General features: G+C 36.2%; 1 protein-coding gene across 9 annotated transcripts in view; it reads right to left on the bottom strand.

The window, feature by feature from the left end:
• Nucleotides 1–19,282, bottom strand: part of LOC106874217 (histone-lysine N-methyltransferase EZH2) — a 180,982-nt gene that overhangs the window by 87,552 nt on the left and 74,148 nt on the right. For all 9 annotated transcript variants that reach the window (XM_089362081.1, XM_089362088.1, XM_089362102.1 and 6 more), the window contains exon 2: nucleotides 7,114–7,231. The gene's annotated coding sequence lies outside the window, so the exon portion shown is untranslated. The remainder of the gene's footprint in view (nucleotides 1–7,113; nucleotides 7,232–19,282) is intronic.

Genomic DNA, 19,282 nt, shown 5'->3' with positions numbered 1-19,282 from the left:
TGTATTTACTGTATCAGTGGTTCTCAAACTGATAAATGCCACCGCCACAAAAATTGTTCTTTTATTTCTTTTACTTGTTTCAGCCATCTGACAGTGGCCATGCTGGAGCACCACCTTAAAGGGTTATAGTTGAAGAAATTGACCCTAGGAATTATTCCTTGTAAGCCTAGTACTTATTCTATCAGTCTCCTTTGTTGAACCGCTAAGTTACAGGGACATAAACACACCAGCATAAGTTGTCAAGCAATGGCAAGGGGACAAACAAACACACACACGTGTGTGTGTGTGTGTGTGTGTGTGTGTGTGTGTGTGTGTGTGTGTGTGTATATATGTATATATATATATATATATATATATATATATATATATATATACACACACACACACATATATATGTATATGACAGGCATCTTTCAGTTTCTGTCTACCAAATTCATTCACAAAGCTTTGGTTGGTCCGAGGTTATAGTAGAAGACACTTGCCCAAGGTGCCACACAATGGGACCAAACCTAGAACCGTGTGGTTGGGAAGCTAGCTTCTTATCTGTGAAGCTTCTTGCCTTTTCCCTCCTTCTTTATAAATGAGAAGATAAAATTAAGTTTATATTTATAATAATAATAATTCTCTCTCAACCATAATGTAGGACAAGTTTTTAAAAAAATGCTAATTCTGTTTATTTGATAATGCTTATCATGAATTTTGCCAGTGTAGGGATTATAACAATAATGAAGAAATTTTGTACATGGTCATTTGACTTGTTAGAAGTAGCAGCCACATCGCTTTCATATGATATGCAGCTGTCTTTAAAAAGAAAGTAATACATGTCTGCTGTCTCAAAAAGAAAAGAAAAAAATGATTGGATAGTTACAGCTGGAAAAATTTATGATTAAATGATTGCCATTTCAGAGCTAACCTGGGATTTAACAACAACTAAGAACAATTTAACAGTATAATTCTATTATTCATTCTGATCACATCATAAATGAAGTATACAGATTTTCTATGTACCACATGTTTATCTTCACAGACAAATTTAGAGTTATTCTCTTTGCCTGTGTTTATCAAAGATGATGTATCTTAGCGCTTTACTTCCAGGATGAAGCTTGCTTTGTGACCAGGTGGTTTTGGGTGTAATTCCACCGTGTAACACCTTAGGCAAGTGTCTTCCTTATGAGTGAATTTGGTAGATAGAAACTGTGTGGATGTCTGACATGTATGCCTATAAAGTGGTTGGCATTAGGAAGGACATCCAGCTGCAGAAACCATGCCATAGCAGACAGTAGAGCTTGATGCAGTCTTCTGACTCGTTAGCTCCTGTCAAACCATCCAATCCATGCTAGCATAGAAGGAGAACACTAAATGATGATAATGATCATCATCATATGTATGTATGTACCCTTGTCTTGGCATCACATGATGGTTGTAAATGAGCATTGCTCTCATACAAGCAATGCTGTTCACTCTCAGTCTTCCATGTAAAATACGTCTGGCTACAGAGAAATATTACCTTGCTTGGAAACAGGAAGAATGTCTAGCTGTAGAAAAATCTGCAGCAACAAATTCCATCTGACCTATGCAAGCACGGAAATGTGGACAGTAAGTGACAGTAAATTAACTGCTTTAAGATTCAAAAGCAACAGGAGATAGCCATGGCTAGAATACCTCTGATCATAAATTTGCTTGATCAAAGCTAACCTGCAACTAAACAACTTTAGGCATGAACAGACAAAACACTAACCAACAAATACACAAAGCAAACACATGCATAAGAAGTACCCCAGCATGGAGAGAACTCTAAACATTTTAACCTTTTTTTTTACCCTACTGGCACAAGATATTTTTTCTTTTCGTTTGATTTGCTAACCTTTCCTATTTTGGTAAATTAGCACACGAATTGCTGGAGCAAACATTTTCACAGTTGTATGCTCTTATCTAAAATTAAATGCTCAACCATAATATAGAAATACCTTCCTCTTTTTAATAACTAGACTGAGGCAAGAAAAGTAATGTACATTGTCTAAGATCAACAAATTACATGATCGATATAGTGTAGTACTTTGAGCTTAGAGCCAGTGCAGGAGTTTGTTCTGTCTGCATATTAGTAACAGCAGAAAAATATTGTCCGTAGTTTAATTTAGCCAGATCATACAACATAATACTAAGTGGTGGAAATGTTTATATCTACAGTGTTCATTTTATGATTTCAAAACAAAGTACCATACAGCTTTTGATTTGTTCTCCCTTTCATGTCACTTATGAAAATATCCACTGGTGATGTAAGTGTTAAACATTATTTGCTTACAGAATCTGTTAATATAGCTTTATATATATACACACACACTCACAGACAAAACTCAGAGTAGCAAGAAACTGATGCAACCAAACTAAAAATATTATTAATTTCTGCTATGACATCAAGCACTCTTTCTTCTGATATTCAACAGTGAATGGATATATATATATATATATATATATATATATATATATTCTTTGAATGTTGAGCCTCATGGAGGTGATAATAAATGACTGAAAACTTTGGCGATATGCTGTGCTTAAGAAGGCTTGTCAAGCCAAGAGAAATCAAAATTGTGGCCAATGCTGCTGTCATAACTGGCACCCATGCTGGTAGCACGTAAAAAGCACCCATTATACTCTTGGAGTGGTTGGTGTTAGGAAGGGCATCCAGCCGTAGAAACCATGCCAAATCAGACTGGAACCTGGTGTAGCTCTCCAGCTTACTAGTTTCAGTCAAACTATCTAACCCAAGGATCAGCGAACCAGGGTAAATTACCCCAAGAGCAGTAAAAATGAAATTCTTGTGGGGTAATAAGGAATCATCATACATAAGTAAAATTATGTAGAAAACGTGTTCCTTGCTGTAACAGAAATACAGAAATTTTTCTTCTGGCAACACAGCATCTGTCCAACGTAATGGACATGTAAGTAGATTCATATAAATAGATGCAATAAACCTTTTGATTTCAAAGAATCTATGAATTTCTTCCTTTCAAATCAATGAAGTAACATCAGTGTAAATAAATATATTTTAGGGTAATTGGTTCAAAAAGTTCACCAAACCCTGGTCTAACCCATGCCAGCATGGAAAACAGACATTAAATGATGATGGTGGTTATGATATATATACTGTGTAGTATGTACCTTGCTTACCAACCAAAAGGCTCTGGGTTCAGTCCCACTGCGTGACACCTTGGGCAAGTGTCTACTATAGCCTCAGGCCGACTAAAGCCTTGCAAGTGGATTTGGTAGATGGAAACTGAAAGAAGCCCGTTGTATATATATATATGTGTGTGTCTGTGTGTGTCTATGTTTGTCCCCCCCCCACCTGACAACTGATGTTGGTGTGTTTACATCTACGTAACTTAGCGGTTTGGCAAAAGAGGCTGATAGAATAAGTACTAGGCTTACAAAGAATAAGTCCTGGGGTCGATTTGTTTGACTAAAAGCAGTGCTCCAGCATGGCCACAGTCAAATGACTGAAACAAATATATGCACACATTTCATACATATTAGAATGCACCTTTCGTTGCAAATCTGAAATGCCACTCTAATGTTTAAAGCTACAAATATTACATAACTTTTCACATGGAACTTCTGCATACAATGGAATTAAAAACAGAGTGGTATAGAAACCAGATGTGCTAAGCTCCTCCCCACCACCATTTTTTTTGTTTTCTTATTTGGATTATATATAATACTATTTCTTTTTTTTTGCAAGGAGACTGGTGATTGATTTTGATGTTTCAGCCTGCTAGTCTTCATTGGACTTATGACCATTCATAGATTTACAATATTAAGAAACATGATGATGATGATGATGATGATCACATACACAGACAAATGTATGTCATCATCATCATCATCATCGTTTAACATCTGCTTTCCATGCTAGCATGGGTTGGACAATTTGACTGAGGACTGGTGAACCAGATGGCTACACCAGGCTCCAATCTGATTTGGCAGAGTTTCTACAGCTGGATGCCCTTCCTAATGCCAACGACACTGAGAGTATATAGGGTGCTTTTACGTGCCACCGGCACGAGGGCCAGTCAGGCGGTACTAGCAACGACCATGCTCAAATGATGTTTTTTACATACCACCTGCACAGGAGCCAGTCCAGCAGCACTGGCAATGACCTCGCTTGAATGTTTTGTTTTTTTGTGTTGATATATAGCTTCAAGAGACCAGATGAGACAGATCAATAAAGAGACACACATACACACCCTCAATTTTATGTGACAGATGCACAAGCACAGTAAGCCTTAAAAGTACATAATATGAAAAAGATTCTCTCAAATGTTCAGATGTCTCCCTAGAAGTACTTGATAGATCATTGTTTCCTAGGGAACCTAATTAGTAGTGACAAAGGGTGTTCTGTAAACATAGTAGCAAGAGTAAGAATGGAATGGAAAAGTTCAAGGAGTTATTACAGCTGCTGCTAACATAGGACCCTTCTCCTTCAAAGTGAAAAGCAGATTGTTTGATGTTTGTGTATAAACAACAATGATGCATAATAATAGGAAAAGGGACTTGAATGCAAAGGAGTGATGAAATAAGAATATTCTACTGGATGTGTAACGTTACTGTACATGAATAATGGAACACAAATGGGCTCAGAGAAAACCTAAATATAATAAAAAGAATTAGATGCAAAGTGCAACAGAAAAGGCTGTAATGGTACAAATACGTGAAGCATATATATAATTTCAGGTTGGTAGTACAATCAATGGACTTTTATACTGTTGCTGTCTACCTAATTTCATTCACAAGGCCTAGGTTGACCTGAAACTTGAAAATAATTACTGAGGTTGATAAGCTTGACTAAACCCTTCAAAACAGTGCTCCAGCATGGTTGCAATCCAATAACCAGTAAAAGACACACACACCATATATATATATAGTATACACACAGCACTTAAATAAAAATATTTATATAATAATTCCTACAATTACTTTGATATTTACAAATATGCTGAGTGTATGTTTTGTCATACCCTATCACTTGCTCAACTTTTATATACACACACATATACTCTCTCTCTCTCTCTCTCTCTCTCTTACTCACATACAGGCTACCAAAAATTCTAGGGGAAGTTAAGCATTATCCACACTGCCACCAAAACTTTCTTTAGGCTAACTGCACTTCCTTCAGCACTTGCATGCTAAAAGATGGTACTCTTGTGGTTACATAAGCAAGGTTTGACTTTAATCACTCCAGTTTTCTTTCTTGTGTTACAGAGTAAACATGGCCACTCTGCTGGTAGTGTGCACCAAGGAAGAACAAAAATCAGTGATCCGATTACTATGGTGTGGAGGAGTGTCAGGGACCTCAGAAAGCTGTCATTGCAGCCTTTCAGTAAAATACAGGGACAGTGCTCTACCATGTAGAAGTATGGATGAGTGGATCAAGAAGTTTTAAAATGTCCCCAAAAATGTGAAGCCTGGAGAGAGAGTAGGACACCTATCAACATCCACCACTGATGTGAAGATTCAACAAGCTCAAGAGATGGTCCTGGCAAACTGACAAGTGACCATTGATGAGGTGGCATGCTCCTTGCAAATTAGTCTTGGTTCTGCATATGAAACCATCCACAAGTTTCGCTTCTGTAAAATCTGTGTGAGATGGATGCCAAGTGAGCTTACAGAAGTGCATAAGCACAATCGTGGGGAGATCTGTCCACACTTACTTGACTATTACAATAGGGAAGGCACAGCTGTTGCAGATAGAATAGTCACAGGTGATGAAACTTGGGTTCATTATTTTGAGCCAGAATCCAAAAGGTAAATTATGTTGTGGAAACACCCAGAATTACCAGCGAAAAAGAAATTCAAAACTCAATCTTCCACAGAAAAAATGATGCTACATTTTTTTGGATGCCAAAGGTCCTACACTGGAACATTACCTGGAGAAGGAGGTCTACAGTTACCAGTGTAAGCTACAGTGAAATGCTAACCAACAAACTGAAAGTAGTAATTCACACCATATCAAGTTTTATTGTTGTACAATAATGCACACCCATACTGTTGAAACCATTAAAAAATTGGGGGTTTTTGAGTTGCTGGAACCTCCTGCACGCAATCCAGATCTTGCCCTTTCCAACTATCACCTCTCTGGACAGCTCAAACATCCTTTATGAGGTCTTTGATTTGCTATGAGCAAAGAAATGCAGGAAGTGGTGCATAAATGGCTGCACAACCAGCTAAAAGACTTTTCTGATGGAACAAGCAAGCTTGTAGACCAAAAGAGGTGCACCTAAAAGCAAGGAGACTAAGTCAAGAAATGGTGAAATTGTTCAACCCCTGCTTTTGTTTCAATAGATTTTAGAAACAAGAGTGCATGTAATTTTTTTATTTACCCTTGTATGTACAGAACATTTTTTCCATTCTTGTAGTGAAATAATAAACTAATGATGCCTTTATTTCATGTATTAATAAACCATAGGCATAGGAGTGGCTGTGTGGTAAGTAGCTTGCTTACCAACCACATGGTTCCAGGTTCAGTCCCATTGCGTGGCACTTTGGGCAAGTGTCTTCTACTATAGCCTCGGGCCGACCAAAGCCTTGTGAGTGGATTTGGTAGACAGAAACTGAAAGAAACCCGTCGTATATATGTATGTATATGTATGTGTGTGTAGATGTTTGTGTGTCTGTGTTTGTCCCCCCAACATCACTTGACAACTGATGCTGGTGTGTTTACGTCCCCGTAACTTAGCGGTTCGGCCAAAGACACCGATAGAATAAGTACTAGGCTTCCAAAGAATAAGTCCTGGGGTCGATTTGTTCGACTAAAGGTGGTGCTCCAGCATGGCCACAGTCAAATGACTGAAACAAGTAAAGGAATAAATTCAAAAACATTTTAAACAAATGCAGATGAGGGATAAATGAGAGAACAAGATAACTAAAGAGTCAATGATATCATAAACTTTGCTACAACATCATATTCTTTCTATCTTACTTCTTACTCCATTCGAGCCACTTGACTTAGCATTATGCAAAAGGTAGGTATGAATGAACTAGTACACAGTTTCCATCATGAAAAATTCCATTCATAATGTATTGGTCAAACACAACTCTGTATTAAGAAATGCTACTTACCTAAACAACAAAACTCTTTGAGACAGTCTCAATTGTGTAGATGCTAAGTCATTAAATAGGAAAACATCCAGAAAGCCAGCAAGGTCGTCTGAGTTTGATGAGATGGTATTTGAATTATCTAAAAATGATAAAGACAGGTTGATAGTTTTAAAACCAATCAACAAATCAATACATAAAATTGGAGGAAAAGGAAGAAAGGAAAGACAATAAAACTCAATCGAGAAATTGATAGATGGAAGAGAATCAATAGATACATTTATGCATAAAATATATAATTATTACTAGTGGCAAAACAATTGTTTCTAATTTAGGCAAAAGGCCAGCAAGTTTGAGGGGAGGGGATTATACTAACTCCAGTACTAGAGTGGTACTTTGCTCTATCGAGAGGTTTAGGAGGAGTGACAAGGTTTATATGATTGATGAATGGATAAAACAGAAGGGGGATAAAAAAATGAAGAGGTGCAATAGAGCTATAATACAAGTTGTAGTCGTTTAGTCCTATATGTCTACTTGAACAGGGCAGAACTATCATCAAAAGTGCTTCCTTGAACATACCCTCACTTTTTCCAGACAATATCTAATATATAAAAGGCAATTTCTGTCTTTCTGTCTGTCTGTCACCATCTTAGTTCCTAAGCCAGCAAACTAATATTCTTGAAACTTTGCATACATGTTACACTAACATCCAGTTCAATAATAGGCTAATTCGATTTCAATAAAAATCGATATGCTCCCCAGGGGTGTTGGGCGAATTATATGATAAAATGAGAAGGTTGCAAAAAGTATTAGTCAGAGGGAAAAGTAGTAGCAGAGTGAGGGTAACTTTACTTTCGCAAATACAACACACACACAGAAAGGTGGGTGTGAAGAATACATAGCTTTAAGGGAAGAGGGGGTAGGTGGCTTTTCTGATGTCCATCGCAAAGAAATACTCACACATACACATATATAGATATGTATGTACATACATGTCTACTATACACCATTTTAACCTTGTGATTACCTGTTTGTACGTTTGTAAATTTGCATATGTGTGTGTGTCTGTGTGTCACATCTTTAACTGTCTGTCTTCCCAGTTGCTGTCACATATTGTGAGATTTTAAAATTACGTCAAAATTTTCAAATTTGGTATATTGAAATAATCTTCCACGTTAAATCCGATTTTGTTATTTATTTGTTCTGAACATCCAGTTGAATTATATGTGAATTGGATTTCAATAAAAATCTATAATGGACCACCTGGGGGGGGGGGGGTGTGTGCTGTAGCACATGATTACAAGTCAACTACATTAAGCTATGACACCTGACAATGCTAACTACAATATGTAGACTATTTGTCAATGTTTGGTGATGACAGAAACTGAACAGGAAACGGGGTAGGACATGGAACAGTGTAATAATAAACAGGATCTGGGGAAAACCCGCGCTTTCCCAGTATTACCGATCAACTCATATATTTTACTCAGATGTATATTTGTTTGTTAAAATAATATAGGGACATTCCTTATTCACCCACTAATTGTATTAATAGTTTATAATACCTATTTTTGGCAATAAACTATTACCATAAAGGTTAATAAAATATTTAATGGCTTAATTACACCCAACTGATTCTAAAATTTATATATTGACATAAGATTGGGGATAGGACATGAAAGAGTGTAATGAGAATGGGAACTGAAAATAAACCCCTGCTTTTCTGGGTATTACCGGGTAATTCAGCTAGTATATATATATATATATATATATATATATATATATATACACACACACATATAAACAGAACCCTTGATTCAATAACACAGTGTATAAACTCTATATTTGGAATGACCAATTTCAAAGACTGTTGGATTTTACTCACAAGGTATTGGAATCTTAATAATGGATTTATAAATGCAATGACCAATCTTAAAGACTATTGGATTTTACTCACAAGGTATTGGAATCTTATATGTATACCATTCTGCCTAAACAATGGATCTACAAATACAATATCCCTACATTCACTCTCTATTTCCTATCTTATCTAAACTAACTATTGCTTAACCATCCTCTCACACCGTCTCCAATGAAAGGATATAATAAATATCCTGGAAACAGCTGTAAGACCTTCTATTTATAAATGTTCTATATTGTAAACAGCCTTGGTTTTTTTTTCTCGTAATGATACGAGAAGTAAATCCTCATATATATATATATATATATATATATATATATATATATATCATATTCTTCAATGTTTGCTTTCTGTGTGATATGAAAGAGATTTGGTTGTTATTTCTAGTAGACAGAGTATCCACACAATTCCCTTATTAACCTAGATTGCAAAAATTGAATCAAAATAGTAAAACAAAATAAATCAATTAATTGTAATTAATTTACAACAAAACACAAATGGCACTTGATGATTACCATTCTTGAAGACGCTTTTGTTTTTAATCTATAATGCTCTTCTTGTTCAATAGAATTGCTGATGACAATTACTTATTCCTAACAACTGTTGAACATCCACAGATTTATCAGTTTATGATAAGGGTTATTTAAAGCTGATATAACTGATTTTATTTGGTCTTCTCTAATCAGCATTGTTTTTAACCTAATAATCTTTTATCTGTTAATAACATACTTGAAATACTTCAAGTAAACCACAAGATTTCACTAATTTTTACTTTGCTTCTTCTCTTCTTTGCATCAAGTGAATAAAACTAATTTTGCTTATCACATTGTTTTATAAGAAATTCCTATTACAGCAACGTAAGACAGGAATCAAATAAAAGGCTAACAAAAATGTATAAGCAAAGTATTCTTGTACCACAAACTTGGAACAGGAGAAAATTATGCTAAAAATAATGATTCTGTACAAGGCTTCAAATTTAGGAGGGAAGGAGGAAATCAGTTACATCAACCCTATTACTTCACTATTGTATTGGCCCAAAAGGATGGAAAGCAAAGTTATCTCAGCAAGGTTGAAACTCAGAATATAAAAGGTCATTAACTAAATGCCACAAGGAATCTTTCTTGATGTTCTAATGATTCTACTAATCCATGGCGCTTAAAAAATAAATGTATGATAGACATTTTAATTAAAAAATTGTAAGACATAGCAAAAAAAAAAAAAAAAAAAAAAATTCATTAAAATAGTTTAAATGCCAATTCGTTAAATTAGTGCAATCAAACAGTCTGAACTGCCAGACGTCACATCAAAAGCAAAGATAAAAATCAAACAGGTTAATTTCATAGTAGGTTTCATTTGAATGTGGTGGTGGAGAATAACAAAGAGGGGAAAGAAAATCACATTACCCTGCTACCATTTGAGAGATGTAACATTTGATTTCAATCTTTAAAAATTTTTATAGTTTAATAAGGAAGAAGAGGCAGTGCCTGTGACCTACATAGGACTTTTGTGACTGGGAGATTGATACAGTTGATGTTTTGTTTAAACATCTGTCAATAGATGTCTGCAAGAAAGATTTGGATGGAAGAGAAATTCCAGCGGCATGACATAGAGAAGAAACATCTAAGCTTGACTGAAGTTGTTAGAGCAGGGCTTGGATGTAGGGGACAGATGGGACATATTATGGGTGGAGAAAAATGAGTAATAAGGACAAGTGTCAGGTAGGCCTGGGTACAAGTGGAATGCAACTAGCTAATTTTCATCATCCGGACCAAACAATAGATATAGTATGCAAGAGAGAAGACTGGACTGGTATGATGATGTGATGAGTATGGATACGAACAGCTTTCTAAAGAAATATTGATTGCATACATGGGGTTGAAACTTGCATAAGAAGGAGACCCAGGAAGACATGAGACAAAGTTGTGAAGGCTAATCTCAAAATGCCTTGCAAGTTATTTGGCGACTTTACAAGAGCTGGTGTCATGTAAGGGGCAACCACTACACTCTATAAAGTGGTTGGCATTAGGAAAGGCTTCCAGAAACCCAGTCAAAACAGGCATTGAGGATCAAGTCAGTCCTTAACATTGTTGGATCCTGTCAATCTGTCCAACACATACAAGCATGGAAAACAAACATTTGATGATTATGATGATGATGCATACATAGGACACAAAATATTTCATTTAATGGAGTGTTCTGTCTAGTTTAGCACAGAAACATATGACTCTGTTTCACACGCACACACTCACAAATCATTTTTTATTTATTATTTTCTTTTTATTTTTGTTTATTTATTTTAACACCCATATTTCCATGCTTGCATGAGTCAGACAAAATTTGCTGAGATATATTTTCTATGGCCAGCTACTATTGCTGTCACCAACACGTCTGTTTCCTTCCCAAAGCCAAACATATTCTCATGGAAGACAAGAAACAAATGACACCATTTGAATGATTGTGACACTCATTTACTATTAATATTCAATGTCAAGACAAGGAGATACCAACACAAACACACATACAATTCCAAGAGGTTCCTTTCAATCTCCCTCAACTAAATCTACTCAAGGGCATTTGTTGCTTCGGGTTATAGTAGAAGACATTGCCCAAGGTGTCATTCAGTGGGATTGAACTCAAAACCTCCTGGTTGGGAACGGGAAGGGAACTTTTAACACACAGCCATCCGTGCTTGTGTGTGTGTGTGTGTGTGTGTGTGTGTGTGTGTGCATATTATATATATAAAACTTACTTGGAAAAGGATGTGTGGCGTTCGATCATGTAATAATATAAATAATATATAAATATATGCATATATACATGCATATATGTACATACCTACATATATATATATATGTATATATACATGCATATATGGGTACAGGACATCAAAAAAATGTAGACAGAATGAGAAACAAGAATATAAAAAGCAAAAACATAGAAAACGAACGTTTTTTCGAACAACAAAAAACACAAACAGAGAAATGAGACATACAACATAAAGAACATTCCCTTCATCAGTTGTCCCCTGTTTTATCTACTCCACGTTTCGAAGGTAAGGACAAGACGTGACTTTGTTAAAACAGTCCTTCCCGCAAAGCAAATTAAATTAAATTTGGGATTTTTTGCGGAGGGTGAAAGGACTGTTTTAACGAAGTCACGCCTTGTCCTTACCTTCGAAACGTGAAGTAAGATAAAACAGGGGACAACTGATGAAGAGTATGTTCTTTATGTTGTATGTCTCTGTGCGAAAAAAAGTTTGTTTTCTATGTTTTTGTTTTTTATATTCTCATTTTTCATTCTTTCTATGTTTTTTTGATGTCCTGTATCCATATATGCATGTATATATACATAAATATGTAGGTATGTACATATATATATATGCATATATTTATATTTATATATATATATATTCTTTTATAGTTTCAGTCATTTGACTGCAGCCATGGTGGAGCACTACCTTAGAGTTTTAGTTGAAGAAATCCACCCCAGAACTAATTCTTTGTAAGCACAGTACTTATTCTTTTGGTCTCTTTTGCCGAACCACTAAGTTAAGGGGGACATAAGCACACCAACATCAGTTGTCAAGCGATGGCAGGGGACACACACATAAATACACACACACAATAGGTTTCTTTCAGTTTCCATCTACCAAATCCACTCACAAGGTTTTGGTTGGCCTGAAGCTATAGTAGAAGACCCAAAGTGCCATGCAGTGGGACTGAACCCAAAACCATGTGGTTGAGAAGCAAGCTTCTTACCACACAACCAAACTTGTGCCTATATATATATATATTAGTATATATGTATTACATAGTATACAAGAATATACATCTACTAAATATTCATTTAATCTCCTTTTGAAAATCTAACCAGTCTGTGAACCACAGCAACTTCCACTGATCTGAGTAAAGATTATGCTAATGTGACTAGTTTCGCCTTGCTTTAGTTTAATCAGGGACAGCTCGACTCACCTCTTAACTGCTGAAGCTTAGAATAATATATCTTAGAAAAAAAAAATGTAAACAATTATCTGTATAAAGAGATTCACATAATGGTAGCCACCAAGGAATTATCTAGAAGCAATTGAAGCAATCCCTGATGAATCTTAAGCAAAGTGAAACTAGTTGTATGATGCTCATTTTCGGTTAACAAAGCTCCTGTGGCTTATCTTTAGACACCAAATGTTTGTACATTAAACATATTGTATATAACTTCATATATATTTATTCAAAACATTGTTCTGTTCTTGTTTTGCTTATAGATATAGAAAATCATTTCTTTCCTGTCAAGACAATTGAAACAACAACAACAACAACAAAATGGAGAAGAAAAAAAGGAAACAAACAAATAAAATGGACAGCTTGTAGATTGTTAAGATAAAATGTCAGTGAAAGGTTAAATACTTTCATGGACTAATCTAAAGATGATTTAAACCTGTAAAGCAGATATCTATACCCTTCTTGAAATATTATACATGCATGTCTGCATGGCAGACGAAGCTTGAAATTAACTATGCTGCAGTCAGTTGTAAGATATTTTGATATGCCTGACTGAGAATAGCTTGTCTGGCAGGAAGAATACAGAAGTATAATAAATAACAAGCTACAAACAAAATCAGCAATATCGGCAACAACAATAAGCTAAGAGAAGAGTCTTTTACATAGTCATTTGACCTGCTACAAACAGTATACAAATCTACCTCGAATCACACTCTACCGTTTTAAAAAAAGAGAAGGAAATATTGTATAATGTAGTCTTAAAAGCACCATGTCTGAGAAAAAAAATAAAAAAGAAAGAAAGAAACCAGACAAGACAGTCATAGCTAGCAGGTCTTTCATTACAGATCTGCTGGATCAGGGCTCATCTGGGGCTAAACAGCTACAAGAATTACTATGAGAGAGCCACTGAGAGAAATAGCAACCAAACTTCTGTAAAACCATAATCTATTTTAAATTCCACCCCTCTACCCCACCTCCGTTCCCCCAAGGAAAAAGTACATGGTTGTCACCAAAAAGAAACAACAAACAAAATAAAAATCAATGGGAGGGTTACAGCAGGAAAGCCTTTGATCACAGGTCCGCTTGATCAGAGCTGAAATGAAGACTAAGCAACAACTGCAACACAATGTGTTAATAGAGAGAAAGAAACAACTAATTTTGTTTTTTGGGTGAAGAGATTATCATCATTATTATGCAAGAATGGGTTGGATAGTTTTTCCAAAGCACAATATCTCATCACTTGCTGCAGTGTTTTCTTATCTCTTTCATGAACTACATTGTCCTGATATCAGTCCTCATTACTTCTTCCTGTGTCATCCTCTTCTGCAGGGTTTCTTTTTTTCCAATAGCACAGTATCATCTCGTGCACACTACGTCTGATACCCCAGCTGCCCACTTCTTCTCTCAGACCAATGGTGCTCCAAAATAACATTATAAACAACAGTAAAATAAATGGAATAAATTTTAAATAGCACAGTCAGAATGAGCATGTATATGTATTTATCATGCATGGGCAGCCATGAGGAAATGTTCAGAGTAGACTGTAAGCATTAACCTTTTTGTCACCACATTTCTTTTGAAATACACTGGCTTTCATCATCGTCAGTTTAATGTTCACTTTTTTCATGTTGGCATGGGTTAGACAGAATTTGATGATGCAAATTTTTTTTCAATTAATTTTGACAATAATGAAGAATACAATAACTCAGTGATTTCTGTACTGGGGTTTGAAACATAAATTAAAATGGAATTTTGATGGAACGTTTTAATTTTAATTACTTTAAAACAGGAACTTTGTAACATGGAATCAAGGTCAGTCATAGATGGGTTAACTAAGTAAATTGTTACCAAAAGACCATAAAGCTGTTTTTGGAATTAGCTGCCATGAATACATTATGTATATGTAAATTACTTAAGCTCAAAATAAAAGTGGGTTTTCAAGTACAAGTTCATGGACAGCTAGAGAATGTGCACAATTGTGGATGAAATCTCAATATAAGAATCAGAACATGTGCAGTTGGTCCAGTTCCTTTTTATCCATGAAGATACTGACTATACTGACATGGCATTTACACCTCTCTAGTAACATACAACAAAGTTGGTTAAAAATCATTATAATCATTTAACGTCTGTTTTTCCTTGCTGACATGAGTTGACAGGAGGCTGTCCAGGCTAGGGGCCTCACCAGGTTTCATAGTCTGTTTTGACTTGGTTTCTACAGCTTCTACCTTCATAATGCCAACCAGTTTACAGAGTGTATATTCAAGGTTTTTTACATGACATTATCGCCAGTGCTCTGGCCCTGAGTACAAATGTCTTGTTTTCAGAAGTTCTGAATTAAAATCTTCCACCAAACTTTAGTCACAATTTATGTTCCTAACACTGGCTGAATGATAACTAAGTTATTTTACTAAATTCATTGTTATATTTAAAGTAATTGAAAGAAACACAGAGCATCTCAAAATAAATACAGTAATGAAAGGGTTAAACAGCCATACCGAGGGATATCAAGATAAGACTCTGAAGAGACTGCACCATTTTACAGTAGGGTTGCAATTGCAACGATTACTCAAGGAAACCTATATAGTTAAAGAAATATATTCAGAATTATGCAACAGAATATTCATCTAATTTCCTATCTTATAAGAACTTTATTGGATTTGCATGTTAACTGTTGAATAACATATTTTGAATACATAACTGAGAGCAAACTGGTAATCGTTTTCGAGTAACCCCTTACATTTTACTAATATATATATATATATATATATATATATATTTATATATATATATATATATATATATATATATATATACACACACACATATATATATATATACACATACATACATATATACCTGTACGTATATATGCATATACTCATTTACTATTTGTTTATATATATATATATATATATATATAATGTAAAGTAGGGCAATATGGTGTATAAGTGGGAGGTTTTTGGAAGGGGAGAGGCTGAAGTAGCAAACAACAGGAACTGCTTTATTTATAAGATATTGAACAGCTGCAAACATGATGTAGCTGTTATTTAGATTCATTAAACTCTTTCTTTATATTTTTTTTTGTATTCATGCTAATGTGCTTGCCTTCCCATGTGAATAAGTTGACTATGGGGTACAGGTATTGGCAGGATAGAAGCAAGGTCATTCTGGTGCATGCAACTTCTTGGATAATGTGATTAAATCGATAGCTAATGAAACCTAATCAAAATTAATTGCAAATATTCATCTCCTGTAATTCAGAAAGTATAGATTGGCTGGCAAGTTGAAAATTCTCACCTACACTCTCCCCCACTCTACACTTTTTTTCGCTATTCCTAACTTGAGGAATGTTTAAACTGACAAAAGAAAAAAAGAAAAATTAAATTAAGCTGTCATGAAAAGAAGCTAGCAACATTATGCTTTTTTTATTACTTTTATTATCATACATCATTCAGGAACAATAAAATAAGTACCAGTTGAGTAGTGGGGGGGGGGGGCAATGTAATCGACTTCCTCTCCCCTCAAAATAGCTGGCCTTTTGTCAAAATTAGAGATTTATTATTATTATTATTATTAATGAGGCGCTGAGCAGAGAGAATCCTTAGCAAGTCAGACAAAATGCTTTGTAGCATTTCATCCATCTTGTGTTCCTCTGCTGAGGTCAACTTTGCTTTCAACCTTTTGGAGAGATCAAGAAGAATAAATATCAACTGAATATTGGGGTTGATGTAATCGTCTAGTCTCCTCCCCCAAAATTTCAAGCCATGTGCCTGGGGTCGTTATCATTATTACTGAGATGGCAAGCTGGCAGATTCATTAACACAATGGACAAAATGCTTAGTAGCATTTCTTCTGGATCTTTACATTCATCATCATCATCATCATCATCGTTTAACGTCCGCTTTCCATGCTAGCATGGGTTGGACGATTTGACTGAGGACTGGTGAAACCGGATGGCAACACCAGGCTCCAGTCTGATTTGGCAGAGTTTCTACAGCTGGATGCCTTTCCTAACGCCAACCACTCAGAGAGTGTAGTGGGTGCTTTTACGTGTCACCCGCACGAAAACGGCCACGCTCGAAATGGTGTCTTTTATGTGCCACCCGCACAAGCCAGTCCAGGGGCACTGGCAACGATCTCGCTCGAAAATCCTGCAGGAGCCAGTCAGGCGGTACTGGCAACGGCCACGCTCAAAATGGTGCATCTCATGTGCCACCCGCACAAGAACCAGTCCAGGGGCACTGGCAACGATCTTACTTGGCTTGCCGGGTCTTCTCACGCACAGCCCATTTCCAAAGGTCTCGGTCCGTAGTCATCGCCTCGGTGAGGCCCAATGTACGAAGGTCTTGCCTCACCACCTCAGCCCAGGTCTTCCTGGGCCTACCTCTTCCACGGGTTCCCTCAACTGTTAGGGTGTGGCACTTTTTCACGCAGCTATCCTCCTCCATTCTCACCACATGTCCATACCAGCGCAATCGTCTCTCTTGCACGCCACAACTGATGCTTCTAATGTTCAGCTTTTCTCTCAAGATACTTACACTCTGACGGGTATTCACATTGACATTACACATCCAACGGAGCATACTGGCTTCATTCCTTGCGAGCTTACGTATGTCCTCAGCAGTTACAGCCCATGTTTCACTGCCATGTAGCATGGTTGTTCGTACGCATGCGTCATACAGTCTGCCTTTTACTCTGAGTGAGAGTCCCTTTGTCGCCAGCAGGGGTAAGAGCTCTCTAAACTTTGCCCAGGCTATTCTTATTCTAGCAGCTACACTTTCAGCGCACCCACCCCCACTACTAACTTGGTCGCCCAGATAGCGGAAGCTATCGACTACCTCTAGTTTTTCACCCTAATTCCACTAAGGCATTAAGATCAACTTTGTCTTTCAGGGGTCAATAAAATAAAGTACTAGTCAAATACTGGGAAGGATTTGAAGTGGGGCAATGCAATTGACTTGTTCCACCCACTGAAAACTGTTGACCTTATACACAACTAGGAAAAGAAAAAAACCATCACACATTCATTATAATCATCATCAGAATTATTACCATCATGATTCAGGATTGGTTTTATTCCTGATAGAATTTATGTGAGACGCATGTTACACCCTGTAACCTTAGACACCTACATGATTGCAATAAGCCATCAAATACTCAAAACCCTTCTGATGCTCTGTCCAATCTCTGTTATCCATTTGTCTATTTCATCATTCAGAGTCCCTAATATACCAGTTATCACAGGTACAACCTTTATGGATTTCATGTTCCAAATCTTTGCACCCTCATATTTTAATGGCTTGCATTTTTTCAACTCATTTGCTTTCTTCATAATCTTGGTATCAAATGGACATGATGGATCAATCAGTAAGCAAATTCGATTTCCTTTGTCTATTGCTGTAATATCTGGCTTGTTATATTCCAGCTTCTTATCAGTTTGAATGAGAAAATCCCTCATAATCTTGCATGTTTCTGACTCAAGCACTAATTTTTACCTGATGACTGTACCATCTATTTCCTGCTTCAAATGCCTGTTTTTGACAAAATTGCCATTGTAAAACCTTCACAACTTGATCATATCTCCATTTCTTATACTCTCTCAGGACCAACCTGTGGCATTCTGCAACAATGTGTGTTGTTTCATTCCAAATTCCATATACTCTACATGCACTTTCACCCCATACACATATTTTTGTAACTTATTCATTTGCAATGCTTGATCTGGAGCTATATAATAAGGTCCTCTGTTTCTTTTTTTCAATTGTCCCTTTTTCAACCAAACCCAGGATTTTGTTTCACAAACATCCTCACTGGTTTTCCAAATAAAAACACAAGAAGTAATCACATAACTCAGTTTGCTATTACAATTTAACCAAGTGGTTTAGTTCACATTACTCCGTTGGGAGCATAGGGCCGATTTCCCAGGCATCCCTGCACGGGATGCAGTTCCATTGCAAGATTATTCATTTTTAACAACCGAGTGGACTGCAGTAACGTGAAATGAAGTGTTTTGCTCAAGAACACAACATATTGCCCAGTCCAGGAATCAAAACCATAATTTTATGATAATGAGTCCAACACTATTTAACCAAAGGTTAGCTATAATCCAGTAAACCTACTATGTCAAAGACATTCCAGCTCTCTCTCTCTCTCTCTCTCTCGTGTCATGGCATATTCATGCTGTTGATGAATCATAGCTTGTTTCTCCTCCATTTATTTCTGTCTCTTGCAATATCACTCAGGTCTTTCTCGCTCTGCATGTTCATTCTCT

Source organism: Octopus bimaculoides, chromosome 1 (genome assembly GCF_046866305.1).
Source record: "Octopus bimaculoides isolate indiv1 chromosome 1, ASM4686630v1, whole genome shotgun sequence".
Lineage (NCBI taxonomy): Eukaryota > Metazoa > Mollusca > Cephalopoda > Octopoda > Octopodidae > Octopus > Octopus bimaculoides.
This window is presented reverse-complemented; position numbering and strand designations above follow the sequence as displayed.